General features: G+C 35.0%; 1 protein-coding gene across 2 annotated transcripts in view; it reads left to right on the top strand.

Moving 5' to 3' along the window:
• The window catches only part of CNTN5 (contactin 5), a 1286475-nt gene that overhangs the window by 1253862 nt on the left and 17405 nt on the right, over window positions 1-15208 (top strand). The gene's annotated exons all lie outside the window — the stretch shown is intronic.

Below are 15208 nucleotides of genomic sequence, written 5' to 3'. Positions count from 1 at the left end.
AGGTGGCTATTTACTGGTATCCAATTTATTAGTTGTTAGTTAAAAATGTTTCTGTGCATTTCTCTCTAATAATTAAATGGATAAAATAAGTTTTCCTACTATACTGTCCTTGGCAGATCTTACCTCCTATACTAACTTCTCCAATTTACTTGGAACCTTGTGAAATATCCCTGTTTATTCACATGGCTTCTTGTTCTTTAAATTTTGCTATTTTTAAACACAGTTATGCCAGCCTTATAATGGTGAAAATTTTATACAAATTCATTGACTTCAATGAAATGTTAGCCTCCACATGTACTACGGGATTGTGGGCAGTCTGTGAACTTGAATATTCCCCAAAAGGACGATCCCTACTCTTCATTCAGCTCTAGATCTTGCCTTCCCAGACATTGATGCGTATTAGGGGGTGATTTATAAAAGACAAAAAAGAATTAGCAGCCAACCCAAGATCTTAGTTGCCTTTAGACTTTTAATTCTTACTTTTCTTCTGTTTCAACTCCTACTAAGAGAAAAGATTATCTTGATTTTTGAACTGTGATCAAGTATAGGACTTGTACGCCAACATAGTTTCTAGGCTAAAAACACATTTTTTATTCTATATGAGTTTCCAAATAATGTCTGAGAACTATTTAATTAATATACAGCTAGCATTAGACAATGATTGCTGTAATACAAAGAGTAATACTATTACTTAGTATTACTTAGATTGTAACACAATCTAAGAGGTACAGCCAGGACCATTTATAAGAAACCATTACCTATACAAAATCATGGATTTATTTCTACAATCTTGCTTCAATTCATTACTTGGTGATTGGTAATTCAATATGTATCTTATCATAATTGTATTTTTAATTTATTAAAATCCTGTGTTCTCCCTATCCATGCTATAGGGACCATGTCTGTTCATCAGTGTATGCCAGGGCTGCTAATGCTTGACCCGTGGCAGCTACAATAAATATTTGTTGACTGAATGAATGAATATCTGTGCTTTACAAACATTCCCTTTTAATACCAACGCAGATGATATTGGGGTGGTCTGCGCAGCTCCCCTTCTCTGGGCCGATGCGCCATCCCTCAGCTGCTGTGTTGGCTGCTATTTGTTCTCAGCTTCCCCTCTGGAGAATTGACCTCCACTGAGGGGTATTGCCTTACCTGTAGAGTTACCTCCCCCATAAACAAGTAACCTAAGGCCAATGACTGACTCCAACTGACACTTACCTTTTCCTCAAGGAGGAAACAAATTTAAGACGCAGTTTATGATCCACAGCCTTTACCATGTGCCTCAGGCCTAGGCTAGATCACCTGGTACTACACTCTTGCTCAGCTCCCTCTTCTTCCCCCATTCTCCTCTCCTCCCTTCATTACAGACTTACTTGCAAGCACTCTCACAGTAAATCACATGCACTCAAATCCCTGTCTCACTCTCCACTCCCAGGGAACTCCACCTGAAACAACCATATAAGTATAGATCCACCCAGACTGCTGAATCAGAGCGTCTGGTGTGCATACTTGTAGAAAGCCACAGAGTATATTCTGGTGTACAGATGAATGAGGATACAGGCTCCTGTATCTCAAAGCAGTGATCCTCTCACACAGCCCGTCGCCCTCAACCTTTTTTCTACCAACTCTAATAGCATAACGTTCACATTCCCCCCATGTAATAACAACTTTCTGTGAGGTCCTGCGAAGATCACATAAGATTTAGATTTGTGCGCAATTCTTCTCCTCCTAAAAATAAATCATTCATTTATTAATTCAACAAATATTTATTGAAGGTCTACTAAGTATAAGACCTAGATGCTAGAGATAAAACAATGAGCACAATACAGTTCCTGTCCTCGTGAAGTTTATATCATAGTAGGGAAAGCAAACAATAAACAAGCTAACAAATAAGTGTGTGATATAAATGCAATTGATGATAATGCTATACAGGAAAATAAACTGGACAAGAAGGTAGAGAGTGAAATACTCTGTTATTTAGAGAGGTTTGAGAAATAACCCTTTATGAGGTTTTGATATTTGAGTGGAACGTCACCAAATGAGAGAGAGAGACAGAGAGATCAGCAAAGTCAAACACTCTGAAGGAAGAAGATGCTGGCCTTGTTCAAAGAACAGGAAGGGAACGATTTTGGTGACGTAACCATGAACAACAGGGAGGGTGGTAGCAAGATGATGGAAAAGTCGCCAGCACAAAACCAGATTATATGGGGTCTTGTGAACCACAAAAAAGGAGTTTGGATTTTTATCCTAAGTATGAGGAGAGGCCATTAAAGGATTTCAGAAAGGAAGGGTCAAGTCAGAACCTCACATATTCAAAAGCTTCTCTCGGTCTAGAGGGTAGAGCGTGGACTCTAGAGAGGACCTCAGGGAGAACAGTAGAGAGGCAGTCGGTCCAACATAGATGATGATGAGGTTGCTTTGGACTTGGACAGTAGCTGTGGAGTTGATAACAAGTAGATACTTTAAGATGTATTTTGAATTGGAGGTGTGACAAGATTTGATAATAATAAATTGATGTGGACTATGAAAAAAGAAAGAAGTCAAAGTAATTCCAGAGCTTTTTACGTAAGAAAGTGTGTGAATGACATATCATTCACATAGATGAGAAAGTCAAAGAACAGATTATAGAGGGGAAAAAATCAAGGATTCTGGTTTATAGGCCTTTTTACTTCCAGAAACAGTTGTCAAGTAGATCTTGAGTTAAGAAAAAAGTAAGCGATAGACCTGTAAGTCTGAGGAGTCATCAGTATACAAACGTTTTTTATGCATGTGCTGACTGAGATCACTGAGTGTAGATAAAGAATTGGTCCTTCTGGTGCCTCACCATTTGGAACTGAGAAAGGAAGAGGATCTGGCCAAAGAAACTAAGGAAGACACTGAAGAAATTCAGAAGCCAAAAGAAGAATTTTAAGATGGAGTTTTATAGTATGCTCGTGATTAAGGTTTGACTGGAGATCAAAATCAAGATCACTCAACAGTGACACTCAAGAGTGTCAGGACACAATGTTTTTGCTAACTCTGTGTCATTAAAAATGACAAATTACCACAAGCAAAACATAGGAATGAATCAAATTCTGGAGCAATCATCACAATGACTGCATTTTAAAATTAAATCAACACAAATTCTGACAACTATTTTTACATATTGAAACATGAAATCCACGGGCACAATAACATTTATGCCACGAAGGCACTAGCTATGTGCCATTTTGAAAATGGTGGAGATGGTGGTTTTGGGCCACTTCTTTTTTCCTGAATTGAAAAGCCTGAATACGATAGCAAAGGTTCTGCTCTTAAAAATATTGCTTTCTAATGGGGAAAGATAAATAAAAAAATAAACAAGGAAGTAAAATAAACTTAGATAACTATACATATAGAAGAAGTTCAAAGGTACAACACACTTGGTTGTACATTAAGGAACAGAAAGAAATGGAGCACGTGGGCCTTGGGGAGTAATGAATTAAAAGTAGTCAGAGAGTTAGGTGGGCACAGAGTATATTTTTTAGCAATATGCAGATTACAGAAAGAGTTTGTATTTTATTTTAAATGCCATGAAAAGCCACTGGGGCAGTTTTAGAAGAGTGACAATGTCTGGTTTACATTTTTTTTAAAGCATCACTCTGGCTTTCTTCGTGAAGAAAGAAGGGAGAAAGGTCAGGTGTAGAAGTTAGGAGGTTACTGCAATAATCCAAGTAAGAAATGATGGTGACTTAGTCTAAGGTCTTAACAGTGGAGTAGGGGGAAAGTAGACATATTTTAGAGACAGGTCTGGCAGGATTTGCTAACTGATCAAATGTGGAGGGAAGGGAAATGATGGTTTCTACATCGCTGGCTTGGTCAAATGGATGGTAGTGTCATTCACCAAAAAAAAAAAAAAAAAAGAGGAAAACCTAGAAAAAGAACAGATTTGAAGGTGGGAAATGAAGACTTTTGTTTTGGCTAACTTAAATTTGAGATGCCTATTAGAAATCTAAGAGAATAAGTCAGATACGCAATAGGACGTATGAGTTTGGAGTCTAAGAGATCATGGCTGAAGACGTAAAGGTAGCAGTCATATAGGTGATGTTTAAGACCATTATACCAAATGAAAGCACCTAAGAACAAATTTCTGGAAGAGAGAAGAGGAAAGGAGAGGATAGGAAGAGGAATGGCGGAGAGGGTGCACAGAGCTATGACTTAATACCTCAGCATTTACACATTTAGATGTTTAGCTGAAGAGGAGGATTTAGCATGAGATTGACAAGGAGAAATCAGTTTGGTCCAGGGAGGAGCAGGTACAAGAGGTATCAAAGAAATTAAAATTGCTGATCAAAAAGAAGAAAATGGTAAACTATGTTTAAAGTTGCTAAGCGATCCAGTGAGATCAAGGCAGAAAAAGCACCGATTGGATTCAGAAGCTACTGTTTATCTTCAAAAAACTTCCATAATGAAATAGGTAATCAACATCCCTTCTGTTATCAATTTAGTTACTTTTTGGGTTGTAGACATCTCATACCCCAAAGACTACTACTGCTATCTAAATTGTAATTAGTAGCAATAATTTGGGAAGAGAGAACCTCAATTTAGAGCTCTCAGCCCAACAACAGCTTTTTTTGTTGTGGCTTCACCTAAGTCTCTCTCTTGTCAGGATACCAAGGTGTTCTGATAAAAGTATGTGAGAATCACAGTTCTCCAATGTTGGTATCAGAAAAAATTAAGAGTCCGACTCACCATCTGAATATGTTTTTGCACCTGTCAATGATTATAATACGTGAGTCTAATTGACCACTGCAGAAAAACTACTATAGCCTCAGATAAAAGCAGTTACAAGAAGTCAAGATGAGACTTTTATATGAGAAAACTCCCTTGACATACATGGAAAAATAGAGGAGGTAACTGAGAAATAAGAAATCATTTCTGAAGTCATACGCACAGATTTATTTCCTGCTAGGATATATTAAGTACATACTCAACTAGTATTAACTAATGATAGCACCTCAGTGCATTCTCCTTAATACGTAATCAAACTTGCACCTATATTTTGTTCACTTAACTCTGAAACCTTTATATTTTCTGTTCTAATTGGAGGCTACCCTTCATCAGGGGCCCTTAAGAGAGAAGATAAACATCATCAAGAACAGTATCGACCTTAAGGCTCTTGCATCCTTACCTGAACCTCCCCATCCAGGTTCCTATCATTGAGCTCTCTGTCCAGTTCTCACTCTGACAGCCCCTCAATTGACTCACAGCTGAACTCTGATATTGTGGTGCCATTTACCAAAAAAATTGGATTGGCAGTCAAATTCAGATCTTGTGTGTCCCTGATCTGACTTTCTGTGTGTTTTGTCTGAATCACATTTATTATTCATTAATTTACTCTTTCAGCTAATATTTATTGAATGCCTGCTATGTTTTGATGCAGTGTGTGAAGTTAAACAATAAGTAAGATAGAGAAAGTCCTTGCCTTTATGAAGTTCACATTCTAACCAGGGAAACTCTATTTCAATGTATTTCTTTTGTTTCTGTTCTTGTTTTAATTTTATTTTATAATCCTAACCTGAGGTCTTGACCTAAATCTTGGTATTTCCTTTTGCTTGATGACTGGGTCTTGACATTTTTGTTCCTGATATAGCCAGCCCTTATTGGGCAGCAGTAGAGATCTCAGTAGCAGGCTTTCCCTAATACTAATCTGTTAATAATCTATTTACATTTGTCATTTATATCTTTTGCAAGGAAAACTCCTTTCATCTTAATTGGTTTAAGAAGGAATGAACCAAGCATTTTGACATAAACTATCTTCATCTGCAGCTAAACACTTTCAAATACATTAATGAATAAATTCAAAACAAACTGGTTTTTGTTATTAAATTGACTAATTGCTCTATCTCATAGAACGGTCATTGCAATTGAGATGGTAGGAGTAGCTTTGCATAAAGACAGGGTCAGAATGATGATAGTCTCTAGCCTACAAGAAAATGACTTTAATGGTAAGGAGCTTCAGGACATTTTAGTAATATCCCTTTTCATTTCTAAGTAGGGTCACCCATGGGCTTTTCTAAATGTCACGATTAGGCTAGATTAGGACTTTGGTATGGAAAGAAAAAAATGTGGTCTTTTCTTTGCAACAGCTTTTAAGATGGCTTTCTACAAGTCTAGCACTACCTCACAAAAGTGACTACTGAGGAAGTAAGATAGAATCTGAAATCACAAATGTGGACACCAATCCATCTTGTTGTATTTTACAAACATTTGAACAATTTTGTTGACATTTGTTTAGAACCACCCCTTTGAGAATTTCGGTCACTTACGTGTAAGTAGCTTGAGATTTCATGGTGCAGAAACTAAATATAGAATGCCTTGACATTGAGGTATGCGAAATGTCTAGCTCATGACAAGCAGCATGATTGAAAAATTGAAAATGAGCTATATTTATTGAACGTCTGATTTATGAATAACCATGACTGCCCCATCTGGATTGCCATTCATGTCATTAGCCCATGAAAGTAAATTATTAGGTTCAGTTTTGAATTTATGATGCCACCAGCATTAAATGTCCTGTGAATGGTAATTCCTGAATCCTAGAGCAGAGACCCTCAATGTTTTTTGAGAACACTAGGATTTTGATATGCATACAAAATCAGTGCCCATGCCAGTCTGGCGACAAAAGAGAGTAAAGAAAGTTAAGGCCAAATTTCATCATCTTTTCTCTGATTTTCCCAGATCAGGACTAACAATGAAGGTAACTGCGTGATAAGGGATGTGAGATGATTCATATTTTCATTCCTCCATTCATCAAGCATTTATTAAGTATCTCAGGCACTGTGCTACACAAAGGAAATGCAAATATTAAAAAGATCTAGTCCCTGCCTTAATTCTAATATCGAAGGATGTTGATGGGAAATTTAAATAAAAGAGAGAGAGAAAGACATTTGAACAATGCAACTCTTGTGTCCATAATTACCCCAGGATTACTTAGCATCCTTATACTATGAACAAACATCAGTGAGAATAAGCCCATGTCAATCCCCTATATGGCTATAAGTTTCTGTTTCATGAGCACATGCCTGTTTCTCTAAAATGTTCTCAATTTTCCTAAATAAAATAATAAATCAAGAAAATATTTAGTTACTAAATACAATAAAAAGGAAAAGTTTTCTAGGCATATTTTTTTTAATATTATGTTGTATATTCTGCCTGTAAAACAAAATGCCCCGTAATTACCGAGTTTATGGTGCTTGTATTTACTGTGTGGCTTTTTGTAAGAGTGCTATTAACACTGTCTTTTTCATAGCTGAAATCATTTCAACAGTAAGCGACAATGTATTTTTGTAGCAGGGGGACAAGTACACAGTGTCTCATTTCAATTTCAAACTTTTTGTGTTTATGATTAAGAGGAACCAAAGACAAAGCAATGTGTCCCATTCTGCAATTCTCACTAAAACGCACCCCTGTGACTCCTTTTCCTGGGCTATGCTCAAGACTTGCATGTGTTTATTTTAGACCTTCCAGAGGATATGTAACTCAGAAGCTCATTTTAGACATGTCACTAAAGCCATTTCCACTTATTGATTGCACAGAAAAGACACCAGTTGTGTTTTGCTCTATAAAATAAGTTGTAATGAGGATTTCTTAAGGGGAGAAGAAACAAGATTGTTTCTATTTTATGATTTGACTCTATAATCATCAAAACAGGAAACAAAAACAAATGGACCTCTCTAATGTCTGACAATAACTCATACTAGGCAGATTGCATTTAATTTGTATATCAGTGGGTGAGAGGGTGGTGTGTGTGTGTGTGTGTGTGTGTGTGTGTGTGTGTGTGTGTGAAAAATGTAAAAGAAGCTGAAATGAAGCCAGTCACCAAAAGACTAAAACAAAGGCTGTTTTATTGTCCATATGGTGTGTGGGTAGCAGTTGTTTAACAGATTCTCTTTGGCTTTTTATTATGACCATATAAAAATACAAATATAAAAAACTAAACAGTAAGAACAAAATAAGATGCCAATTCTACCCTTCCTTTTTCTAGAATTCTGTAGACTCTTATTTAAATCAAATAGCTTTCAGGTTCCTATCATTAGATTTCCTCCTTGGGTTATTTTCATAGACTGGGAAGCTAATTGAATTTATGTTTTTCAAAAATCAGAAGATCAAAAGGAAATTGAAGAAGTACCATTTCAATTTCTTAACTTGTTCCTTCCCCTGTCCTGTTGAAAGGTAACTCTGTAGAGTTCTTTTAGAAAGCAATTTATTACTCACTTTACTGAGTTCCTGTGTCATTTACTTCTAGATACATTGCTTCTGTAACCCAAACCACTTTTCAAATGTTTTCCTCTAAATTTTAAGTAAACCATTTTGTTTTCAAAAATATTAGGATATTTGCCTGAATATATTGTTTTATCCACATAAAGAACCAAAAGGATATTGATGATATCTTTTATCATATTCAGAAATATTTCCCATTTTTTCATTCTTTGATACAAATGTGAATTTACTGTACCAACACTAGACAGGGGTTTTCTCATTCCTAACCTCAGTCATCCTAGCTCATCATATGTCCACACACAATCTCACTCTCTATTACAACTACACATTTGCACACAGAGAGCATCCAATCAAAAAAAATGAAATCACAAATGTAGACATCAACTCATTTAATTCTACAAATACTTGGGACATTTTGTTGACATTCTGTTAGAATGACCTATTTGAGAATTACCAAATTAAACAAGCTATTTTTCCTTTTGAGGGCTGGATTTATGTCCTAACCAACTGACAATGTACTTGTGGCATAGAGATACTAACTCAATGAGTGTTGAACAGATGGATGTAGACATGGTCTTGTTTATTATACTAAGAAATAGAGAAATTTTATAAAGTACTTGAATACAAAAAGAAAAAGAAAGCTTAATGAAAGACACAGTTAACATTGTAAAAATACCAATTGCTAATTGACTAATTGCTAATTACTAAATGGCTGAGACTTTATTTTCAAAAGAGCAAGACTTTGTTTTTATCTGCATGCAGAAATGTACACAAACCATACGTGTACAGCTCAATGAATTACTATGAGTAAACATACCTGTGTAAGCACAATCCAGGTCATGAAACAAAACAGTGCTAAAAACTAGAGACCTACCGTTTGTCTCCTACAGTTGTCACTATCCTTATTCTTACCTCCCCAAAAAACAGTATCTCGACTTCTGATTGGTTTTGCTAGTTTTTGGAATCAGATTGAGCTTTTTGTCTTTTTTTTTTTTTTTTTAATTTTCATTAAGTTTATTGGGGTAACATTGGTTAGTAAAACTATTTAGGTTTCAAGTGTACAATTCTGTAATACATAATTTATACATCGCATTGTGTGTTCACCACTCAAGATCCTGTTCTGTTTTTTTCTATTGTAACTGTAATTTTTGTTTTTAATTTATATTTTGTTTCTTTAACTTGGTGTTATGAAATACTTAAACCTATGTGAAATATACAGAAAAGTATACTAAATTTCTATGTACTCAATACTCACCTTCAACAATTGTGAACTAATAAATTATCTGTTTTACATATAACTCCACTTAATCAATATTCCTGTATTATTTTGAAGTGAATCTCAGCCATTATATCATTTCATCAAGCATATTTCATAACAACTCTCTAAAGTATATGCTTTTTAAAATTGCCACTTTTCTACTTCCTAAAACATACACGTTGAAGAATGCACTCTGTTTAAAAAGCAGGACACTCAAAAATCCCACTCATGCTGCTCTTTTAAAGGTAGATTTATCTTGGTCACTGCCTACATTTTTACCTGGATCCCAGTGTTTCTCCCTGGGCAAGCAGAGTTTATCATTCAGCCAAGAATCTGAGCAGAATTTATACTCAGATTTTGGGTCTGCGGTTCTCTTCTTGTACTTCCCTTTTAGGTTTCCAACTGCTCTTTCTTACACTGTACTTCATCCTTTGCTACTCCCACCAGTAAGGCTACAGTCTCCTGGCACCATAGTCATATTCTCAACAAAAACGCCACAAACTTACCTGTTAATTTTCAAGAGTAAATTCTTCGGCTTCTGTCTGCTTTCGGATGCTTGCCAAGGTTTTTTAGTTCTCATCTAGGGAAGGATTGGTGTGACCACTTTACTGAGCCACAATTTCTATCATTGTCTTTGTAATATCTCTAAGATCTGTGGTATTTTTTTTCTTGCTATCAATAATTTGTATATCCTCTCCGTCTTCTCCATTCTTTCTCTCTTTTTATCACTCTTAGTCAAAAGAGAGTTACAATCTTTTTGGTCTTTTAAAGAATTAACTGTGGTTTTATTCATTTTCTTTATTCCATTATTATTTTCTATTCATTAAGTATTGATCCTACTTTTATTATACCCTTTTTTCTGGTTTATTTGGCTTTAAAATGTATTGTTCTTTTTCAGATTCCTTAAGATGGATATATCACTGATTTTTTACTTTTTGTCTTCTCTAATGTATACACGAAAACTATACATCTCCAAACTCTGCATTCCTAGCACCTTATATAGAGTAAACCATATAATATGGTTAAGTACATAATGATTTTTTAAAACATTAATATTCTTCTACCTAAGTGTTAACTTTCACATCAAAACATTTATTCTTTCATTTAATTAGTATGTATTAAGAGACTATTATCTTTACAGTTCATCTTGCAAAACATATGTAAGTATATTAGTTATAGTAAAATTCTCCCAGAATGTTCTCTATTCAGTATGCTGTATTCTAGATGATTTAAGTAAAGAAGGTGAAGAAAGGAGGAGAACTGACATTTGTAAAAGACTTACACTGAACTACATGTATTAAGAACAAATTCCATTATATTTATAGATAGTCTTCTTCAGTATATTTTATTTTGATAGTGGTGACAGTTTCTAAGACAAATAAATACAAATTTATTCAGTGAATTATATTCATTATTATATTCCTGCTGCATTTTAACTTCCTTACTTCATAGCCTCTAATCACTGTTGAATTGCCTCATAAATATTCAAAAGTTTAACTAAGTATGGTTTATTTATTTTATTTGCTTCATTAAATTTCATTCTTTCGAGTAAAATTAACTCTGGGCACAAAGCAACTAATATGCATGTGATCTAATAATACTGACTGCCAGCATATCACAGAATATTGATTGTGAATAACCAATTTAATAACTGTACTTAGTGCTAAACTCAGGAGATTAGGAAGCTGGAGATTAACTTAACAGAGCCTTTTCTGACCAAAACAAATTCATCTTCCCTGGGAAATGTGCTCCCCATATATAGGATTTTGAAACTCTCAGTAGAAGGACCAGGCTAAATTTAGGTGTACATAAGGAGTGTAAAAGCTAATTTAAGTATTAATAGGGAAAAGGTTATAGTGTTTTGAACTTTGTCTGAAGGTGAGGAATTACTAGAGAAAGCAGGCTAATAATGAAATGTCTGCCTTCAAACCCTCAGTTTACATTAGTTACAACTTTTGAATTTAGGAATGGCAATGAGTTAAACGGAAACACATAAAACCAGCTTTTCTTAATTTCCCTTGAAGTAACCATGAAACCATGACAGAAGAGAGAATCCCTATTACAATCACAATGAGGGGTACGAAACAAAGTTATTAGTTGAATTTTCTAGGTGTTTTTTTTTTTTTTTCCCCTTTCATCTTGCACAATGACCCAGCCTCAAAATCCCATTTTCTAGTTTCAAGCAAACAATGAAATAGCCTCCTTCTCTTTTACATTTTTCTTCAATGAGACAAACTATAGTCATACATGAAGCATTGCCTCCCAGCTCAGGCCTCAGTAGGTTTTTTTTTTTTTTTGTATTGCTTGGAAAATATGAGTACAGGCTTGTACAAACAACCAATAATCTGGCATCTACCTGCACACTGGTCTAGGAGACACAGTCTAGAGATAGATGTCTACCCATTTAAATAAACCTTCAGTTCCTTTTCAGAACACTCTTAAAGATCAGTTAGGTAAGATCCAAGGATGATTAAACAGAAGAAAACACTTTAAAAGAAGGAAAACACATGATAAGGCTCAGTATAAATTTCTTCCCCTCCAAGAGATTTTCTTATAAATCAGAAGAAAAAATTTAAACAAGTGTTCCTAGATATCATGAGAAAAAAGAGAATTGTTCTTCTATGTTTAAATAGTGACCCAGGATATGCAGATAATGCAGTAAAATCAAAACCCAAGTAACTAAAATAAAATATTCATTAGAAGCAATAAAACGTAAATTTTATACTACTAAATATTTAAACCAGTGTTTCAGAGTACAAACTTGAGAAGTAATCCCAGAATGCAAAGTAAATGAATAAGGAAATTTTATTTTATGGTGGTAGACAAGATGGTAGACATGAAGGACAGAAGAAATCTGATCCACATACAGTAGATACCTTCCAAGAAGACAGAATATGTGGAGCTAAAGCAGTGATGACAATAAAGAAAAAAATCCAAAGTGAACAACAATCCAAAAACCAAAAGTAACAACAACAAAAAAATCCCTTCATTGAAAATCTCAGAGTTTCAGGAAATAGTAAAATCTTAACAACCCCCCCCCCCTTTGTCATGCCCATAACTAATCTATCATCAAAGTGTGTTGATTTTATCATCTAAATACTTGACTCCATACCTGTCTCCATGTCCACCTATCCTCATTTCTTACCTAGACTCTGGCAATGCCTCCAAATTGCTCTCTGTATCTACTCCAGCCCCTTTCCTATCTTTCTCCATATTGCAAACATTTATTCACTAAAACTCTTAGAGTACTTCTAGGTACCAACATAAACAATTAAACAGATAAATTAGGATGATTTCATATAGTGATGAATACAAGTAATAATAACAATAAAATTCAGAATAATATAAAAGAGAGTGACTCTGGGAAGGAGGCTTCTTTAGTGAAGTGGCCAAATGAGGCTTCTTGGTTAAGCTGAACCATCGGTGAAAAGGAGATAGCCATTTGGAGAAAAAGCTGTAAAAAGAGCTTCCAGGCAGAGGGCATCAGAAATTCAAAGGCTGTACTTTTGAATTTGTAGATCTCCAAAATTCTCTACATTTGAATTGAGATCTTGCTCCCTGGCTTATGTTGTCTGTTTGGGTCAAGTAAACTCTTATTTAAAAAAAGTTCAAAGGCTCTAAATAAGGAATGTGATTGAATATTTCAGGCCCATTCTGCTAAAAGGTGGAGAACAAAGTGAGGGGATATATAATATAAGGTTGGACATGTACACAAAGACCATATTAAGTAGGACCTTAACAAGCCATGGTTAAAATTTTGGAATTGATTATAAGTGCAAAATGGAGAATTTTCAGCAAAGGATTGGTTTGATTTATGTACAAAAAAAAAAAAATTGACTGCTGTGTGTTTCTTTCAAAACACAAATTTGATCATGTCCCATGTACACACCCACCAAAAGATCTGGCCCCATCCTTTTTCTCTAGCATCAGATTGAGCCTCATCTACCACCTCAGCCTGACTGGACTTTTTTCAGGCCCGCATGTACATCCTCTGTCCTCCTCTCCAGAGTACACACATTACTCCTCTGCCTTCTCTCCCTGTTTGCCTGCTTAGCTCCTACTCCTCCGTCCCTCAAAGTTCTACTGTCTCTTAGTGAAGCCCTCCCTGACCAGCCTCTCTCCACTGAATCCTGTCCTACTTTGTAGATCTCAGAAGTAGGTAGCTTGTCAGAACTGCAATTTCACATTTGCATGACTATTCGGTCAATGGCTATTTTGCTATTATTGTTTTCAATTAATAAGCTTTTTTAAAAGCAGTTTTAGGAACACAGAAAAATTGAGCAGAAAGTAGAAAGAGTTCCCACATACCCCGTCCCCACACAATTACCATTTCCACCACTATCAACATAGCCCACAAGGGGTACATTTCTGATACCTGATGAACCTAAATTGACATATCATTACCACTCAAACTCCGGTGTTTAAATAGGATTCATTTTTAGTGTTGCACATTCTAATGGTTTTGACAAATGTATAATGACTTATAAGAACCATTGTAGTATTGTACAGAATAGTTTCACTCCTCTGTGTTCTGCCTATACTATGTCTTCTTTGATTCACCATTAATCCCCAATTGGCTGCAGGCACAGAGTTTGGTAAATAGTACATAATCAAAAAAATTTTTGAATGAATAATTTAATTAATAAATTTTAAGAACTCAAAGGCTGGTAAAATATTTACATTTCAATATGCATTTTGATTATTTAAACAAAAACACTAAGCTCCCTAGCAGAAAGAATAAATCAGTTCCAATGGTACAAAAATGAGATTTCGCTTTTGCAACATAAATAACAGCAAAAAATAGAGCTGTGTTTATTAGATTCAAAGAGTACAGTATTGAATGAACAGTGATCATTAAGTGAAATTAAAGATATAGAAATAAGTGACTACAGGAGTTAGGAAAAGAGTTGTATTTTTTAAAACTAACAGGCAACAAAAATTGGATGGGGTATCCAATGGGAGATGATAGATAGATAGATAGATAGATAGATAGATAGATAGATAGATAGATAGATAGATAGATAGATAGATAGATATGACTAAGTGAAGACTGAGAAGTAGAGGAAAGTTCACAACTCAACTAGTGACCATCAACTGCATATGGCAGAAGTCATGGGTTTTAGAGGCTATAATTTCATGTAACGGAACTGGATTGTGTGTGCCGTGACTATCTTAGAATCATCATACCAGATAAATAGACTATCTTCACAGTTAAAACTATTATTATCCTGGAAAATCAACTTTGGAAAATGGGTTAACTACTGAGAAGAGCCAGTCTGTATATTTAGATTCAAATCTACACTCTTAGAGGTGTTGGCTGACTTAATTCATGCTTCCTGCCTACCACTAATTACATATTATTATAATTTTAAATAAAAATTATCTTGAAAGACAAAATCAGAAATAAAAACACTATGGACAGCAAAAATAAAACTAACAGACTTACAAATAACAGAAATCAGAAATATTAAAACAGCAAGTTGAGTGACAATAGGAGAGCTAAAAATTATTCTTAAAACTGAAGTAGTATTTTACCTGTTTTACAATAAGAATATAGTGATTCAGTGGTTAAGTAACTTGCCCCATTGTATGTAGTTTACAGATATCAAATGGAAGATTGAAATACAGGCCTTTGGCTCCAAATCCATAATCTGCCTAGAGCTTGAAATAGTATGGTATATCTTAGACTCAAAAACTTTTGTTGGA

Source organism: Rhinolophus sinicus, chromosome 14 (assembly GCF_057876585.1).
Source record: "Rhinolophus sinicus isolate RSI-liver-muscle chromosome 14, RSI-T2T, whole genome shotgun sequence".
NCBI lineage: Eukaryota > Metazoa > Chordata > Mammalia > Chiroptera > Rhinolophidae > Rhinolophus > Rhinolophus sinicus.
The sequence above is the reverse complement of the archived record's forward strand: the minus strand, read 5'-3'. Positions and strand labels throughout refer to the sequence as shown.